Here is an 18,868-nt window from a genome sequence, read left to right as displayed (position 1 = left end):
TCTGCTACTGCCTCAGTTCAGGTCCTCATCATCTGTGTCCTACCTGGACTCTTGCAAAAGGATGGAAACTTTTGTTTCTTTTCACTTTCATGTAGTGAGCTTCAACCAAAAAAAAAAAAAAAACCCACATTTTTCTGCAATGGGGAAAGTGTTCTGGAGGGAGTATATGACCTACAACTTGTAGCATTCATCCTGAGAGGTCTTTCTCAATCTTTACTATTCATCGCCACCATTGTCATCATCATCACCATCATCATTCAACAAGTGTTTTTTAAAATACAGTAATGTGTTTTACTCTGTCTAAGTCTTTACATATATTAATCCTTACAAAGAGGCTAAGTAAGCTGCCCAAGGTCACATAGCTAGTAAATGTTGGCTCTAATATCCAAATCAAGGACGCTATCTTCAGAGACTATGCTCTGAGCTACAGCACCATCACAATACTGCCTTTTAGAACCCCATTTAATTCCAAAGTTTTAAATTTACAGATCAAACAGGATCACGCATTCCCTACTTCTACCATTTGTATCAATCCTCTTTTTTTTTTTCATTTCTTACTATTCACCGTTTTCATCTTCTGCTCCTGTTATAACCAGTTACTCACATATCCCTATACATGTCCCATGCTCATGTATATGCCATTTTTGCTGCCTTTATTCCTATTGGGCCCCTACCACATTACCTCTCATTGACCTAGAGCCCCCTCAAGAAACTCTGCCAAAAAAAAAAAAAAAAAAGAAACTCTGCCAAAGAGAAACCTCTGTGTTTCTCAAACTCATCCTCAAGTGCTTGGGTCTTCTGTAGTGGTTTCCTAGTTATATGCCTTTCCTGAGGGTGTCCTCTTTCTCATCCTGGGAGTGGAGGCCTGTTTGGGGAATTGGCAGTGTGGTAATACTTCATGATTCCCTAACAGCTCCCTGAATGGCACAGTTCTGAAAACATGGCTCCTGAAGTTGTTTCTAAAAGCTCAATTTACCATCTATTCCTCCAGCCTTCCCAGTGAGCTGTAAACCATTTACTATTTCAAGATACATTCATTTCTGCTTAAACTTGGTAAAGTAGCTTCTGTTTTCTGCAGCTGAGCCCCGTTCATTGTATTACAGTTAATTGTCACATTTTCTATTAAAAGACAATTCTGATAAGTCCCAAGTTCCAACACAGAGAATTCCCCCTTCTGTGAACATTTACCACTCACTTTCTAGAGCAGTACTTCTTAATTTTTGCTGCACATTAAAATCACCTAAAGGCTTTAGAAAGCTCTAATGGCCAGGCCACAACTCCTATCAGTTCAATCAGAATCTTTGTGGGCAGGACCTAGATAGTGGTATTATTCTGAACCATCCAGGACAGTCCAGTGTGCAGCCAAATTGAAAAGCCAGTTGTCTGAGCACTTATCAGACATCTATGTCACTATGCTATTCAAGAGCTAAGGATATAAGACAAAATGCATTTGGTTTTGAAAAAATTTTTCTGCCACTTGGAACTTATTTCATCAACAGTTTGAAACAGAGAGAAGGAACGTAAAAGTTAAATCCTTAGCTTTTGGACAGTTTGGTGACTTATCTTAAATAATATTGTGTTACACATTTTAAGACAAAGACAGAAAGTTATTTCTAACTTCCTTACTGCTCCTCAGGCATTTGTTCTAAGTGTCCATATACTTTGTCTTGCTGTTCTAAATAAAACTACCTACTCATCCTGTGCCCCGTTATATCATAACTTCTAGGATTATGTCCCTGTGTTTTAAAGCAAATTTGAATGCTGACATCACATATTCACTAAAATATATATCTATGAAAGTAGACTCCTAATTTATACAAGGATGCAATTTTACTGATTGGATGATGTGTGGTTGCCTTGTGGATACTCCATTAATACATTCTAAGGTTAATGAATAAACATTTTAAAAATTTACATAAAACCCCCTATCACTTGGCATATACTTGTACCTGCACAATTTTTCTTTTCATTGGGTCATCATCTTCTATATTGTGTTAGGTTAGTTCCTTTGATAAGGCAAATACATATTATATTTATCTGTAGACACCAGGCAAATACCAGTACAAAGGTGTGTGTATTTTCTATCTAGATCTTTGAGTTAAAGTGATACTAAATAGGTTCTGAGTCTCCAAAGTGTATCATGTAAGCAAATAAAGATGCAGTTTGAAAATGTCTTATTCATGTAATAGACCCTGGATAGCAAGTAGTTTAAAGTAAAATCAAGTGAAACAACACAAAAAAACGATTTTAAACTGTGGCAATATTGTCATGCATTTCATCGGTATAAATAAAGTCTCCAGAGAGGGAGTCAGAGTGAGGAGAAGGTGTCAACAGAGAGACACAAACATTTGGTATCAGATATTGGTGATCACGAAACCGCAACTTAGTGTCAGCGGATAATTTTAGGTTGCAGGTAGTGGACCAAATGGAGTTTAATAATAGTATAAATAAATTATCTAAGAAACTCACTAAAAATAGTAGGGGAAATAGCCAGAATATGTCGTTGAATTCATACAAAAACACATAAATCAAAATATTTTACATGCTCATGCCTGTAAAAAAAAATAGCCTTGCTATTTGGTCATGTGTTTTCATTTCTAAATGCCTATGATTGGAATTGCTGAATCATATGATAAGTGATCAGCTTTATATAAAACAGCCAAAATTTTTTTCAAAGTGGTTGTGCAATCACATGTCGTACTTCCATCAACAGTGTATATAGGAGTTCTAGTTTCTCCAAATCCTCATGAATATTTAGTGTGGTTAATTTTTCTCTTTTAATTTTTACCCATTCTTATGAGAGTGTAGTCCTATCTTGTGTGGTTTTAAATTGCAGTTCTCTGATGAGCAATGACGTTCACTTTTTCATGAGTTTATTGGACACTCTTACATCTTCCTTTGTGAAATGTCTAAGACCTGCCCATTTTTAAACTGGGACGTTTGTTTTTTAATTATTGATTTGTAGGCATTGTTTTCTACATCTAAATTCAAGCCTGTTTTCAGATAATCTATCACAAAGATTTTTGCGTGCTCTATGGCTTACCTTTTTATTTTCTAAGTGATTTTTAAAAAGATTTATTTATTTTAGAGAGAAAGAGAGAGAATGTGCATGGGAAGGAAGAGCAGAGAGAGAGAGAGAAAGAGAGGAAAAACTCAAGCGTACTCCACACTGAGGACGGAGCCTGACATGGGTGGGGCTCGATCTCAAAGCCCTGCGATCAGTGCCTGTGATCACAGCCTGAGTTGAAACCAAGAGTCTGATGTGCCAACTGTGCTACCCAGGTGCCCCATTTAAGTAGTGTGTATGTGTGGTTTTTAAGATTTTATTTGTTTACTTTGAGAGACAGAGAGAGAGGGAGGGGCAGAGGGAGAGGGAGAGAATCTCAAGTACTCCACATTGAACACAGAGCCCAAAGCCGGGCTCCATTCCACGACCCTGACCTCATGACCTGAGCCAAAATTAAGAGTCCACTGCTTAACTGACTGAGCCACTCAGGCACCCTCTAAGTGATATATTTTTGATAAGCAAACATTTTAAATTTTGTTATAGTCAAATTTATTGATAATTTTCTTTTATGATAATGCTTCCCAAGAAATCTCTGCCTACTTCCCAAATCATGAAGATACTCTAAAAACTCTTGAAACATGTTTGTTTTATGTTTATTACATATCTAGAATTAATTTCTATGTATGGCATAAGGTATGAGTCTAGTTTATATTTTTCCAAATGGAATCCAGTTGTGCCAGGATTATTTGTTAGAAAGACCTTGATTTCCCCCATCGCTTTGGCCTAATGTTAAAAATCAATTGACCTTATGAGTTTGGATCTATTTTTGGCCAATATTTTCTATTCCATTTGTCTATATGTTTGTACTTAAGTTAACATCACACTATCATTATTATTGTATTACTGAATTCAGGTATGATAAGTCTTTCAACTTTATTCTTTTTTAAAATTAGTTTTTAGATTTTCCTCCTTTTCCCTTGCTTTTAGGATGAGCTTGGAAATTTCTTTTAAAAAAGTTTTTGGGGCAGCCCCAGTGGCTCAGCGGTTTAGTGCCACCTTCGGCCCAGGGCCTGATCCTGGAGACCCGGGATCGAGTCCCACGTCAGGCTCCCTGCATGGAGCCTGCTTCTCCCTCTGTCTGTGTCTCTGCCTCTCTCTCTCTCTCTCTCTCTCTCTCTTTATTTATCAACTACCTGAGGCACACGATGGTATTATAGGCAAATGATGGAGGTAACTTCTGGCCCAAAAGCATTGACTCCCACTTACCAAGTCTAATCTAGCTATGGCTGGCCCTGAAGTTCCAGCCTGCCAACACAGAGACCAAAGCTGGATTCCCAATATGCCACTATTTCTCGTGGAGACCAACTGGTTACTTGATGACAAATTAACTACATTGGGCCACTGTCATCCTGGAAGAGTTAGGAGTTCATAGGAATGGATACCTAATCTAGGTATGGGTTTGCGCTTTCAGGGCCTAACATGAGACCAGCTTCACAATGAAGTGGATCTGAGATCATGGGATCATACTACCCAGAGGCAGCTGATGTCATACAACACTGGAATGGCCTTATAAAGTTGCAACTGGAGACCAGCTCAATGGAAACACTGTGAAGGGTGGGATGTTAGCCACCATGATGTTGCATATTAAACTAATTGATTATATGCTATATTCCTCATGGAAAGGAGAGGTAGGTTGGGGCATTAAGGGATAGAAGCAGGTTAGCCCTACTTAACCATGATTCCTGATGATACACTGATGGCTTTGTGCTTTCTGTTCCTATAACTCTGGATTATTTGGGGTTGGAAATCCTAGTGCCCAAGAAGACATAGCATTGAATTACAAGCTATGGCTACCAGCAGAATACTTTGGACTGGTTATACCAAGAAAACAGCTGATCAACAGAGGAGTCACCATACTGGGGGAAGTAATTGACCCTGATCAGCAAGAGGAGGCAATGCTGTTTTACGCAACAGAGGCAGGTGAATGCATGTGAAACCCAGGTGGTCCACTTGGATGCCACCTGGTTCCCCCTTTCCCAATGTAACTTGGGAATGGACACTTGCAGGAAAGCCAGAGTAAAAAGGATACAGTTTGTCAAGGGCTTAGACATTCCAGATATACTGCCAAGACGTGCTGAGAGAAGAGCTGAGTGTGAAGGGAATTAAGATGTATAGTGGAGAGAAGAAGGAAAAGTCCCAGTTATGGCCCCAAGACCAACAACAGAAGTGGGAGCTATACTTCACCCCTCTCACTCACCTATTCTGAGTTCTATCACAGGAAGAAAAGGCCACAGAAACCAAGAAGAGCTTCTTTCTCAACCAGTGAAGAAGTGGATCAATGTGGCTTAGGGGTGAACTTGTTCTCAAAGACAAGACTTATAATTGCAGATTATGTTTATCCAGCAACTGCCTTTGTTTTGCTCAGTTTATGAATTGAGAGCTATGGTCCTGAGACTCTTACTTCAAAGACTACTTCAAAAATTGGTTTCTCTTACTATAACATTAGGACCTGAGAAAAATGAATAAAAGATATAGACCAACACAGTAAATTGTTACCCATTTATAATCAGTAACATTTTCTCTTCCCCTTTCCTCTTTGACTCATATTGACTTACTGACTGTTGTTTTTGTATACACAAGATGTTTTCTATAGGATCATAATGATTTCTTAGATTCGTAGAACCCTTTATTGTTCTCACAGCACACACATCATACACATTACTGCATTTAATCTCTTAACAACTATGACAGAACAATGAATATTATCCCCATCTTACAAACATAGAAATTAAAGAACAGACAGGTTAAATGACCTGCAAGATCAAATGAAGCTGCAGTAGGAGCCCATATTTCTTAGAGAAGCTATTCTATCATCAATGTAGCACACACAAAAAGGAAGTTTGTGCACTTTATAGGAATATGTATCAAAATTAGTTATCCAGTTCATTGAGGACACTTGTTTTATATGACATATACATGTAGACATATATTACTACAGTGTTTTCAAAAAGAAATGTTGCAAAATAAAATCAAAATTTAGAGTTAAACACAAAACGCAGTAGAATCAGAAATCCATCTTCTTAAAACTTATTTGTTAGTTTGGGGCTTACGGCATTAATAGTCAATGTGTTAAGTGTGGTGTGTAATGTATTATTTTAATTTTCAAAAATTGATGCTTCAGAAGTTCTTCTATATTCACATGATGAGGCCAGCTGAACTGACCATATTTTATTAAATCAATTCAGCTTGCTCAGCTTTAAGCCAAGTCATGATTCTTTCATATCAGAATTGTCCATCTGCACTGCCAGAGGGTTGGCAGCATTTGGGTTTGCTTAGATTTATCAGTATCCTTTCATCTCCTTTCTTTACCTCTCCCATTCTTCATTAAGACCCATTCCCTAGCCCTCTCCAGCTTAAAGAGACTTTGGTTCTTGACTCAATTTACCCATTTGGCTAAATTAAACGATTGAGTTAGCAGAACAGGAAAAATAGGTGAAGGACAATCTAATGCCAAGTCAATTACCTTGACCAATGAGATTAATTTCTTGTTGTCATTTACAGTATGTATTGCCTGTTTAAGAGTAAGCCCCCATCAGGCAGAAAGAAGCCTTATGTTGAGTTTTATGGTGTAGTCACAATTTCACCAGCCCTTATTCAAGTAAAATAATAATACACTGCAGTGAGTTACATGATTCATAATTGTTTATAATGCTGCATTATTACATCCAGACCATACAAGCAATTATGGGTCAAAAAGTAGAACTGCACAGCTCTCATAGGTGATGAACTATCCTGTGGATTTTTTTCTCTAAAATCATGACAGCTAACATTCAGCATTTACTGCATGCTGATGGTTTGCTAAGCACTATACCAAAAGGAAAAATGACATTCCTTTCCATACGATATTTGCTATCTATAATTCATTGAGACAAAAAGAAAAAAACAAAACCAAATACTTAGACCCACAATAAAACCGCCAACTCGGTCACGCGCTCTGAAGAGACCATTCAGTGGCATTTGCTGATAGGGCAAGCAGTTAGCTAGGGCACTGCGGGAGGCTGGATCTGCCCTCTGCTCGGTTCCTGTAATCAGAGACCAGAATATTCTTAACCTTTTATGGGTGGATGAACAACAAATTAGGAATTTCTAATTGCTTTCCCTCTGAGGGCTCTCTCCCAACTAAGTCGTGAAGGTATTAGCAGAAAAGTGTTGCTCATCCAAGGTGATGTTAACTTTTTGTGAAATTAAGAGACCTTTATTTAAAAACAGCTTCAATGGCTAGAGGCATAGAATATAAGAAATGTACTCCAGGCTGTAATAATTGCTGGCTGCCCTGGGAAATGGCTTCAAGGCCACAGCAGCCGTGGCCCCATGCAAGCACAGCCTCTAATTATTGAAAAACCTGTGTAGAGTCTCCATGTTAATCAGTCTCTTAGAGACTTCAGCTTTATGTGGTTAGTGCAGATTTATGGCATTTTTCTTTTCCTGTTATTAAAACTGATATTTCACAAGGAAGAAACTATCTCCAGACAACTGTTAAAATGCAAAGTTTCAGTCATAAAAGAAAACTGTAAGATTATTCTGAGAATATTCTATAGAGAATTCCAAACAAGGGTAAGAAACAACACATCAAAGACAGGGATGGGGGGCGGAATTCAAAAATAAAAAGGCATGACTTTAAAGTATTAACAAAAAGACTCAACAGTTGGCCCATAGAATCAAGAGGTTAGAATGTAATTAATTTAAGTGCTTGTTACAATTATGGAAATAAACATTTCATGCATAAATGCAAACTGAATTATACATAATTATGAAAGCACTAAACTAATTGAAACATTTGGATTAACATAGTAGAAGCCAAATTGCCTTTTTAAACCAACAATATATTGCTTTGCATATATCCTGCATGTACATGGCAAATAGTAGTTAATCATGGAAAGGAGCATATTTAAAAACATATATTTTAAATGAGTTGGCATTTTGTTTCTCCTATAGAGTATATACATACTTTATAAATTACAGTGGCTCTTATTGAGGAGGTACAAGGTGAGGACCAGCTGGTTATGTCAAATGTAACTAATCTGTAGAAGAAGACTGAAAGGCAGAGACTCATGTTCAGGACTCAAGTCTCCCTCCATTTGCTGTATTTTCAGCACCCCAGGTTTAATGGGATGATGAGGACAGGATGGGTGGCAGGAAGTGCCATCTGAGAAAAGTGAAAGGGAAGTGTGCTCGGTCAAGATGAGGCAAGGAAGACTGTCAACAAGCCTGCTTTTAAGTTTGTCCAGGCCCTTCTAGTTACCTTTTGGCATTTTCAAAACTTTCTTCATGTACGCATCTCCCCTCCCAGACGCATCACATCATTTTGCTACGTTAAGCCTGGGTAGGTCTTTGTAATTTATTAGTATAGGTAGATTTGACCTATGTCCTGTGCCCGAAAAAGAGAAACAATCACAGCAACAAAAATCCTTCTCTTTCTACATTTCTGATGTCATTAAAAACTCACATTCCTACAGAGAAGCAGTTTGGGTCCTTGCTTGACTTTGGGAAAGCATTGTGATGGAACTACATTTTACTATAGTTGAAATGACTGATGAGATTCTTTTGAACTCTGAATGGTAACATGTTGTTCATTCAAATGATGTAAACAGTTCTCCAGGCATGACCATTACATCAGATAAAGGATCATTTTAACAGTTGTGATTCTAATCTCACTGGCTTTGATTCTGTGTGTTCATGCACTGTCCCATCTCCTTGCAAAAATCTCACTCCATGATTTCTAAAGCCTTAGGGAGTATATTACACGTTTTTAGGTGGAGATTAGCTAGTTACAGTCTATAATACATCCACTCTGGTCCTTCTATCCAACTGTAGCCCTTTTCATTTTCATTTTATCTAAACCTCCTCACTAGGACCATTGTTCCTAGTGCCCTTCATGATAATGTTGACACCCAAACCAAAAGTACTAAGTACTCCCTGAGAGTATTAGGAACACAGTCATTGGGGTCTTCAGTGATTTAAGGCCAGTCTGCCCAGTAATAAGAATAATGTCTTCATTTCTAACACTGGATCACATATTAACACTAAGGTAGCCCCATATGTCTGTGTCTCGTGTAGTCACATAATAATAGCTCCTTTAGCTTTTTGCTTCAAGTTCTTTTTACATAATGCTCAAATACAAATCTCTGAAGGTGGGTCATCTGAAGCAATAGATTCAGCTTTCAAGTGTATTCCCTCTTTTCCCAAGTTCTTTATGCAGGCACTCAACCTCATACAACTCAGTTTATAAATATAGTGGCCTGTGGGCCTTTACTCCACTAAATTTTCCACCTTTCAAGCCCATAACTGTGTCTGGCGTATATTATGTGTCAGTGAATCTTTGTAAAATTGAGAAATAAATGAGTCAATAAAAGGTTACAGTATTATGAATTCTAGTGGCAGACATAGATAAGGCTGTAGCTGGAATCACAGCTATAAGCCAGACTTCCAGAAGAATATTAAGTAAGAGTCCTTTCTGGGACTCCTAAAATCCACTTGGCTCCTCTACCTGAAGACATACACACACACACACACACACACACACACACACACACACACATTACTACAAAGAAGGAAAAAATTCTTGGTAGTCCTGGCCCTTCCTTTTCTTTGGGGAAGAGTCCTTCTCTACTAATGCTTGCCTTTCCACAGCCAGCATTAATGCCAGGTTATGATTATAGGTCACTGGTCTACATGGAAAACTGGTCAAAAGAATCTGTTGTAAGCTTAGGAGTTGGGGGTCACAAGGCAAAAAAAAAAAAAGGAAATTATAGGCAGGAAAATAACCAAAGCATTGAAGGTAGCTAATCACATTTGGGAGTCAGCTACTTATTATTTATTATTTTATGATAGTTACCTGAGTCTCTGGAAAGATATACAACTTACCCAGACAACATATATAGTGAGATTCAGCTGCGGTTTTGTCCAAATCAAGAACTCAAGCAATTTCTACTCCCAAGCAACCTCAAGGCTAGCAGATATATCATTAAGTCGGATCCACAATAAGTAAATAAATGAGTATAATCATTTGATTTTTTATGTTATTTTTGTAAATTTTCCTCTTTTCTGACTATTGCTTCTATTAATTTACAGAATTTTTATAGTAGACTATTGTCCACTTAAATGAGATGAGGTTTCAATCTTATTTCAACATTGTATTTTTTTTTTAAATTAAACTTTGAAAGTCATTATCATTTGTTATGGTATCATTTTGCAATGTAATACTATAACATATTGATCAATTATAGTTTATAATATTCCCCATAGATCTAAGACAGTTTATCAGTGGACTCCTAAAGTGGTCTTTATGGTTTTTTTAGAGGGGGCGGTTAGAGGAACAGAAGGAGAGGAAGAGAGAGAATCTCAATTCGATGCTGAGCATGGAGTCTGATGCAGGGCTCAATCCCACAACCCTAATCATGACATTAGCCAATATCAAGAACCAGACACTCAGCTGACTGAGCCACCCATTTAAATCTATCATTTCCCCTTATCTTTTCAGCTGCCCTTAAAAATGTCCATTCCTTCTTACTCACTGCACTTCATTTCCTGTATTTCCTCTCTCCCACTGCAGATTGAGCTCTCAATATGTAAATGTGGATATTATCTATTAGATAATTTTAACCAGAAGCCTTTTTCCAAAAAGTGATGGCCTGACTGCCTTGGACCTCGGGTGGACTTCTTAGACCAGGCATGTTTGCCTTTGGTAGGATGGGACAAGAAGCCAAGGGCTTCTACCACTATAGACTCTCTACAAGCTGCAGGTAAGCATCTACTGTTTTGTAGCATTGCTATCTCCTTACTTTGGAAGTTGGCATCCATTTAACAATTTTTAAAAATTGTATAGAATTCTTTTTAAAAAGTGTAGAATTTTTATTAGAGCTGGATTGCCTAAAGAACCAATATCCACCAATGATCATCAGTGGACCAGCAATGAACAATCTTTTCCATTTAGTGGGTGTTTGACTTAATGAATAACTTTTTTTCAAGGAATTTTAAAAAATCACAAAGGAGTATAGATAATTTAATCCAGTAAAAAATATAAACATATACATAATGAATTACTAGATTTTTTTAAAAGATTTTATTTATTTATTCATGAGAGACACAGAGAGGCAAAGACATAGGCAGAGGGAGAAGCAAGCTCCCATCAGGAACCCAATGCGGGGCTCAATCTTAGGACCCTGGGATCACGACCTGAGCCAAAGGTAGACGCTCAAACACGGAGCCACCCAGGTGCCCCTAATCATTTGATCTTAATCATATTAAATTTGATAGCTCCAAATAAATATAAAATCTATCAATTAAAGACTTTTTTTAATTAAAGACATTTTTTGAACACATAATGAATGCTGACAGCTACCTGGATCAGCCCTGGATATTCTGATATATACTACTGAGGTAGGGGCTGGGTGTTTACATTAAAAAATAATAGTGAAAGCAACTCCTAGGTGAAACAGTACACAGATGCATATATAAATGAGTATCTATCCAGAGTTGAGAAGCACTGATATGCTATGATTCAATTCTTCACAGAGACTATTTGCATTTATAATATCTTTCAAGCAGAAATGGTTCTCAGTTAAAGAGAGAAGCTGTCATCCACACTGGGTGAAAAAAGAGTAAGCTCAAAACTCTTTATGAGAAAAATCAGTAATCCATCTTTATTTGCCTCTCCTTCTCCCTTATATTGGTAGGAGGTCAAGGGTAGGGTGAGGGAGAACACTTGACTGTAGGTAGCTCAGCCACTGAAGGCCTGGCTGCTTATCAAGTGAGCAATAACTCCACTCTCATAAAAGGAAGTATCTCATGGTTCTTTCTCAGGAGTCTAAAGGAACCTGGTCCGGCAGGTGAGGCAGCTAGCTATTCTTTCCTGACAAGACAAAGAAAATCCACTTCTCAGAGTTCTTCAAGTTGCTAGAACCATATCTACTCCATCCCTCCAGGGCCCTGGAGTTGTTTTTCAGTCTCCCTAGTAGAAAGGAATCAGAACCCTTTCATCTCTTTTGGTTGAGGATGCCCTCACTGGATGTAAAGAAGGCAGGAGAGCATTAAAACTGGCTTTGGTTTTACTTTATTGCAGGGTCTGTGTATTCTGTGCAAAAAGTTCATTCTTCACTTTTCCTTTGAGAATGAGAAAATTCAAGTTTCATAAGATGAGGACACTACCATAGGTTCCCTTTTTATCTGACTTGGAATTGCTACCATTAGAACAACTTCTACAGATTCAGACCCCAATGTGGGGACTTCATCCTCAGGAAGCCAAAGTTTATTTGCACAAGTCACTTTGGGTGGGAAAGGGGTAGGAAAATTATTAGATACCCAGGCAGATTTGATGTTGTCAGGTCCCAATCGAACAGATTACGAATCAGACAAAGTTGGGTGGGATATGTTTGCCAGGGAAAAGGAAGCAATAGGGGAATGTTTAAACACATCAATTCTAGTCTCATTCTGGCTCCAGTTCCTTAAAGACCTTATGTAAAATGGAAAAGGCAATGAGTCATTATAATGATTTTGGCCCTCCCAGTTGCAATGCAAATATATGAGACACAGACACCTCTAAAGAAAAATTAATTCAAAAAGAAGAAAGAAGGATTGGAAGAAGAACTGTGAAATTGGAAGGAGAATGATGATGAATATGAATTTAGAATCATTAAGTCCCGGTATCCTGTTGCTGGAAATGACCACAGAGATCATTAATTCCTTATACCTCCTTTCACAGATGGGAGAGCCAGCCACCAGTGAGGTTAAGCAATATGTTCCAGGCTGCAAAATCTATTGATCATACTAGAACCATGGTTACCTGATTCCTCCAGTTCAGTTTTTTATTTGGTTTAGTTAGCCTTGATTTCCAACTAAAAGTTTCATTTTCAAGACTTTCAGTGTAACATATTTACTTTCAGAGATGTTTTTTAAGTAAATTAGCTGTCCGTTGTTATCTTTAGTAGGTTATTTTGCTCCCCTGAACCTCGGTTTCCACATCTATGACAGAGTTAGACCAGTTTTTCTATAGTACTTTAACAGGTCCTCCAGAATCTGAGACCGTGATTGTTTTTTCTTTTCAAGGCTTTATTTATTTATTTATTTATTTATTTATTTATTTATTTATTTATTTATTTATTTATTTGAAAGTGCTAGCTTGGGGAGGGGGGAGGGCATAGGGAGAGGGACAAACAGACTCTGTGCTAAGCACAGAACCCAACTGGGGGCTTGAGTCCACAACTCTGAGATCATGACCTGAGCCAAAATCGAGAATCAGATGTTTAAACTACTGAGTCACCCAGGTGACCCTGAAACCATGATTCGTGAAAACAAAGCCATTTGTAAATCACCAGAAAAGAGCAGCGGTATCAACATTTTTTATGGATACAAACTCAAAGTGCGTGTGTTGGAAGCTGAATGAACCCAAGCCTTGGACCATCTTTGTCTTCTCCAATATTTGTTATGCTGATTGCCCATGTGTCCTATGAAGCATTTGAGTCCCTGGATAGCAGAAACTGTGACTTCTTGTTTTTTGAATTTTCAAGTATATAACTATCTTTTAAGGTTATTAAGTTAGATGACTTTAAGTCATCTTTAAAATATGTGACTCATTACTACTTTCTTAGTTAATGAGGATATATATGGTCAAATCCTAGGGTATGTGGCATGGATCGTTTCCCTACATCTTGCTCATGTTCCCATTGGTATGGGATACAGCTCTTTCAGTTTCTTCTCATTGCAAGGGATAAGAATGTGAGCAGGACATGGACCTAAATTAAGAACTGGATCTTCAGGATCATTAAAAAAAAGCCTCCTATTTTTTCCTAAAAAAGGAAATAAATGAAGCTATAGTTTTGTAATATTAACTTCGTTTAATACTTACATCATGTGAGCAAATAAGTATTTCAAGACCAACACTAGAAAGGCTGCATTGTGAGCCAACTTTTGTACTCAGCCTTTCTTCTCATCCCTCTAAGGGAATGGGGGTGTTGTGTCATGGGAAGACTTTGGGTTGATTTTCAGACAAGATTCTGGGACTTAATTTCTCTGAACCTTAGTGGGTTGCTAAAATGGGAGCAATAAGGCCTTTCTAGGAAACTTCTGTGGGGATTAAATGGAATAGTCCAGAGTATCTATAACTGTGCCTGGTCCATGATAGGTAGTCAATAAAATGTCTGTGAGTTTGCAAGAAAAATGGACAAGACAGCCACATTACCTGTTCATTGTTTCCTAGCCAGTCATTTTTAATCCTTAAAATACTGGTCACAACTTACTTGTGACTTTTATTTTTAAAATACTTGCCACAATACTTTGCTGCAAATCTCTCTAATGAAATGGTATTTATTCTTCCTTAGTAGGAAACCAACTCTATACAGATACACACGTGAACACACACACTGCTGCTCTTCCAGTAAAATAAAAAAATTTTAATATTTATGTATATATATGGTCTATAGTTCTATACATATAAACCTATAGTCATTTAGAATATAGCTTCTTTAAAGACAATGAATCCTATGCTAGTTTAATTCTCTTTAGTTCTTAGGTATATGAGAATACCACATATTATGGTTGCATTTTGTTAGAATAAGAGTCTCACTCACCAGTGACTCATCCCTTGAATGTTTTGTATTCTAAGCATTTTTCCCTACCCAATCCTCATGTCTCTTCCGTGCATTTGTCTTTATATTTGCATTGTCTGGTAATTTGGATATTTTTATTTGAGATTATTTGGCCTATGTCAGGTATTCTTCTCTATGGTCCCCAGGGTCTTGTATCTTGTTTTGAACTTCTTCTCTTTCCTTGCTCTTTTTTTATCAGATGTCATCCATTGTGCCTCGCTATTTTACCCTTGGGTGTTTCAATTATGCATGAATGAGATCTGCCTCACAGTTGCACGTTTCCATTTTCAGTCTAAATAACTGCACACAGGAATGAAAGTCTCTGCATTGAACTTGAGAGGCTCTCAGCTGGTTACGGGTTTCATTCAGGCTTACTCTGGTCCTCTCTTGCAGTAGCAATTTTAGGGTTGTGTTTAAAGCAGCTCTCCTCTGCATTCACCCCACTGTTGGCATTGTTCAAGCTCTTGCATCGAGCTCTCTTCAGCCTTCACTCCAAAATTCCACCTACGCTTCTATTTCCATGTTTGTATATTTGTGACTACTATGGTTGTGTTGAGTTTCCTTTCAAACAAGACCCAGATAATTTAGCAGCAGGTTCTCTATGCATCGTAAATCAAAGAATAGTGTTTCAGCAGTGCCAATATATCCCTATTCGTCTAGTAAGCCCCATGTTTTAAATCAGCCAGAATTCCTCAAGATTTGAACGAGGCAGGAAATAAAGGAATGTAAACTATCATCTTAGTATTAAAAAGTGTATTGCCTAAAGACAAATGCAAAGAAGAACAGAAAAAGGGTGATGGTTAGGGTTGGTTTCCTTTTGTGGATTATCAATCTGCCATGAATATAAGCTATCAGCTATCCCAGCTTGTCCTGGAAATAGGACGTACCACTGTTGATTAATTACTGCATTGCACTTTTGTTATGTGTCTCTAGTACCCAACACAATGCCTGACTAATAAAAGAAACTCAATGATGAATGAATGAATCAATGAGTGAATCACAAAGATGTTACAATTATGACAATAAAAAGAATTATCTTATGAGTTTTAATTATATAGTGTGAATTAGTAAAGTGAATCTGAGGTAGTCAGTATAAACAACAAACCCATAAAATTGGCAGCTTTTAAAAAATTTCAGTACTACTGAAAAAAAGTTTTTATTTAAATTCCAGTTACTTAACATATGGTGTAATAGTTTCAGGTATATAATACAGTTATTCCACACTTCCATACATCACCTGGTACTCATCTCAAGTGCCCTCCTTAATCCCCATCACCTACTTCACCCGTCCCTCCACCCATCTTCCTCCTGGTAACCATCAGTTTGTTCTCTATAGTTAAGAGTCTTTTTCTTGGTTTGCCTCTCTCTCTCTTTTTTCCCTTTGCTCATTTGTTTTGTTTCTTAAACTCCACATATTCCTGGGTTGCAAGGGTGGTTCAATATTGGCAAATCAATCACATTAATGAAAGGAAGGATAAGAACCATATGATCATTTCAATAGATCAAAAAAAGGATTTGACAAAGTGCAATATCCATTCATGATGAAAACCCTCAACGACGTAGGTTTAGAGGAAACATACCTCAACATAATAAAGATGATATATGAAAAACCAGAGCTAATACTATCCTCAGTAGGGAAGAACAGAGCTTTTCCTCTATGATCAGGATCAAGGAAGGGATGTCCATTCTCACCACTGTTATTTAACATAGTACTGATAATCCTAGCTACAGCAACCAGTCAAGGAAAAGAAATAAAAGGTATCCAGATTGACAAGGGAGAAATAAGACTTTCATTATTTTCAGATGTCATGATACTCTATTATAGAAAGCCCAAAAGACCCTACCAAAAGACTGCTAGAACTGATACACAAAATCAGTAAAGTCACAGGATACAAAATCAACGTACAGAAACCTGTTACATTTCTACACACCAATAATAAAGCAGCAGAAAGAGAAATCAAGAAATCAATCACATTTACAATTGTGCCAAAAAAACAGTAAGATACCTAGGAATAAACCTATCAAAAGAGATGAAAGACTTGTACTCTGAAAACTATAAAATACTGATGAAAGAAATTGAAAATAACACAAAGAAATGGAAAAACATTCCGTGCTCACAGATTAGAAGAACAAATGTTGTTCAAATGTCTATATTGCCCAAAGCAATCTACACATTTAATATGATCCCTATCAAAATACCACTAGAATTTTTCACAAAGATAGAACAAACAATCCTAAAATTTGTGTGGAACCACCAAAGACCCAGAAGAGCCAAAGTAATTTTGAAAAAGAAAAGCAACACTGGAGGCATCACAATTCTGGACTTAAAGTTATGTTACGAAGTTGTAGTGATCAAGACAGTGTGGTACTGGCACAAAAACAGAGAAATATGATCAAGGGAACAGAATAGAAAACCCAGAAATGAACCCACAACTAGTGGTCAATTAATCTTCCACACAGCAGGGAAGAATATGCACTATGAAAAAGACAGTCTCTTCAACAAATGGTGTTGCAGTTACATGGAAAAGAATGAAACTGGACCACTTTCCTACACCACGCACAAAAATAAATTCAAAATGAATTAAAGACTTAAATGTGAGACCTGAAACCATAAAAATCCTAGAAGAGAATACAGGCAGTAACCTCTTTGACATCAGCCATAGCAACTTCTTTCTAGATATGCCTCCTGAGGCAAAGGAAACAAAAGCAAGAATAAATATTGGGACATCAAAATAAAAAGCTTCTGTACAGTGAAGGAAACAATCAACAAAAGTAAAAAGCATCCTATGGAATGGAAGAAGGTATTTGCAAAAACAGATCTGATAGAGAATTAGTATCTAAAATATAGAATGAACTTATAAAACTCAACATCCCCAAAGAACAAATAATCCAATTAAAACATGGGCAAAAGGCATGCATAAACATCTTTCCAAAGAAGACAACAGATATATGAAAAATGCTCAATATCACTCATCATCAGGAAAATACAAATCAAAACTATGATGAGATGTCACCTCACACCTGTCAGAACAGCTAACGCCAACAACACAAGAAACAACAGGTGTTGGGGAGGATGTGGAGAAAGGGGAGCCCTCTTGCACTTTTATTGGGAATGCAAGCTGGTGCAGGCACTCTGGAATACAGTATGGAAGTTCCTTAAAAAGTTAAAAAGAGAACTATTCTATGATTCAGCAATTGCACTGCTAGATACCTACTCAAAGCATACAAAAATACTAATTCAAAGGGATACATGTACCTCGTTGTTTATAGCAGCATTATCTACGACAGCCAAATTCCAGAAACAGTCCAAGTGTTCACTGACTAATGAATGGATACAGAGGTGACATATGTATACAATGGAATATCACTCAGCCATCAAAAAGAATGAACTCTTGCTATTTGCAAGGACATGGATGGAGCTAGAGTATTATGCTAAGTGAAATAATCCAGTCAGAAAAAGACAAATACCTCTAAATCTACTTTGCTGAGGGTTTTTATCATAAATAGACATTGTACTTTGTCAAATGCTTTTTCTTCAACTATTCAAATGATCATATGGTTGTCATTCTTTCTTTTATTAATGCGGTGTGTCACATTGATTTGCCAATATTGAACCACACTGGCACCCCAGGAATAAATCCCACTTGATTGTGGTGAATGATTTTTTAAATAAAATTGGTAGCTTTGTAATTAGGACAAGTTTAGGTGGTCTTTTTCTTGAGCATTCTTCTAACAATCCCAAGAATCCTATGCCCAAAATAATTTTAAATACATCTGTGCTATCTTTATGTAGGAAGGCTTCTTTATTATTAATATAATTGGAGTAGCATGCATAATTAGAGAAACACAATACAAAGTAACTCCTTGCTGGAGTGAGCAAAGTGGGTTACTCCTGCACTTATTCAGAGTAATACCTCAGAGCCTTGGCAGGGTATTTTTCAGCCCAGTTAATGGTTTCATTCTCCTCATTCTGCAGACCTCCAGACACTGACCCATGTTGTGTGAACAACCCTTACAGCCTCTCTGTAGTGCATAGTCTCGGTTTTCCTAGCAGTTTCATTTAGATGAGAAGCAACTGCTGTGCCAGTGAAGCGTGTGTGCAGTTTCTTGGGTTGTTCCAGCTCTGTCTCATTAAAGGAGAACATCTTTAACAACTTTGTGTCAAGCGCTCCAGTAGTGCCATCTGGTCACAGAGATCAGTGCTCTGTGCCATAGAGAT

At 37.4% G+C, this 18,868-nt stretch overlaps 1 long non-coding RNA gene across 1 annotated transcript in view; it reads left to right on the top strand.

The window, feature by feature from the left end:
• LOC144282506 (uncharacterized) overlaps window positions 1-18,868 on the top strand; it is a 60,028-nt gene that overhangs the window by 18,643 nt on the left and 22,517 nt on the right. The window contains exon 3 of the long non-coding RNA XR_013350959.1: window positions 10,620-10,809. This is a non-coding gene — a long non-coding RNA (uncharacterized LOC144282506). The remainder of the gene's footprint in view (window positions 1-10,619; window positions 10,810-18,868) is intronic.

The sequence above is a fragment of the Canis aureus genome, chromosome 13, assembly GCF_053574225.1.
Source record: "Canis aureus isolate CA01 chromosome 13, VMU_Caureus_v.1.0, whole genome shotgun sequence".
NCBI classification, from domain to species: domain Eukaryota; kingdom Metazoa; phylum Chordata; class Mammalia; order Carnivora; family Canidae; genus Canis; species Canis aureus.
This window is presented reverse-complemented; position numbering and strand designations above follow the sequence as displayed.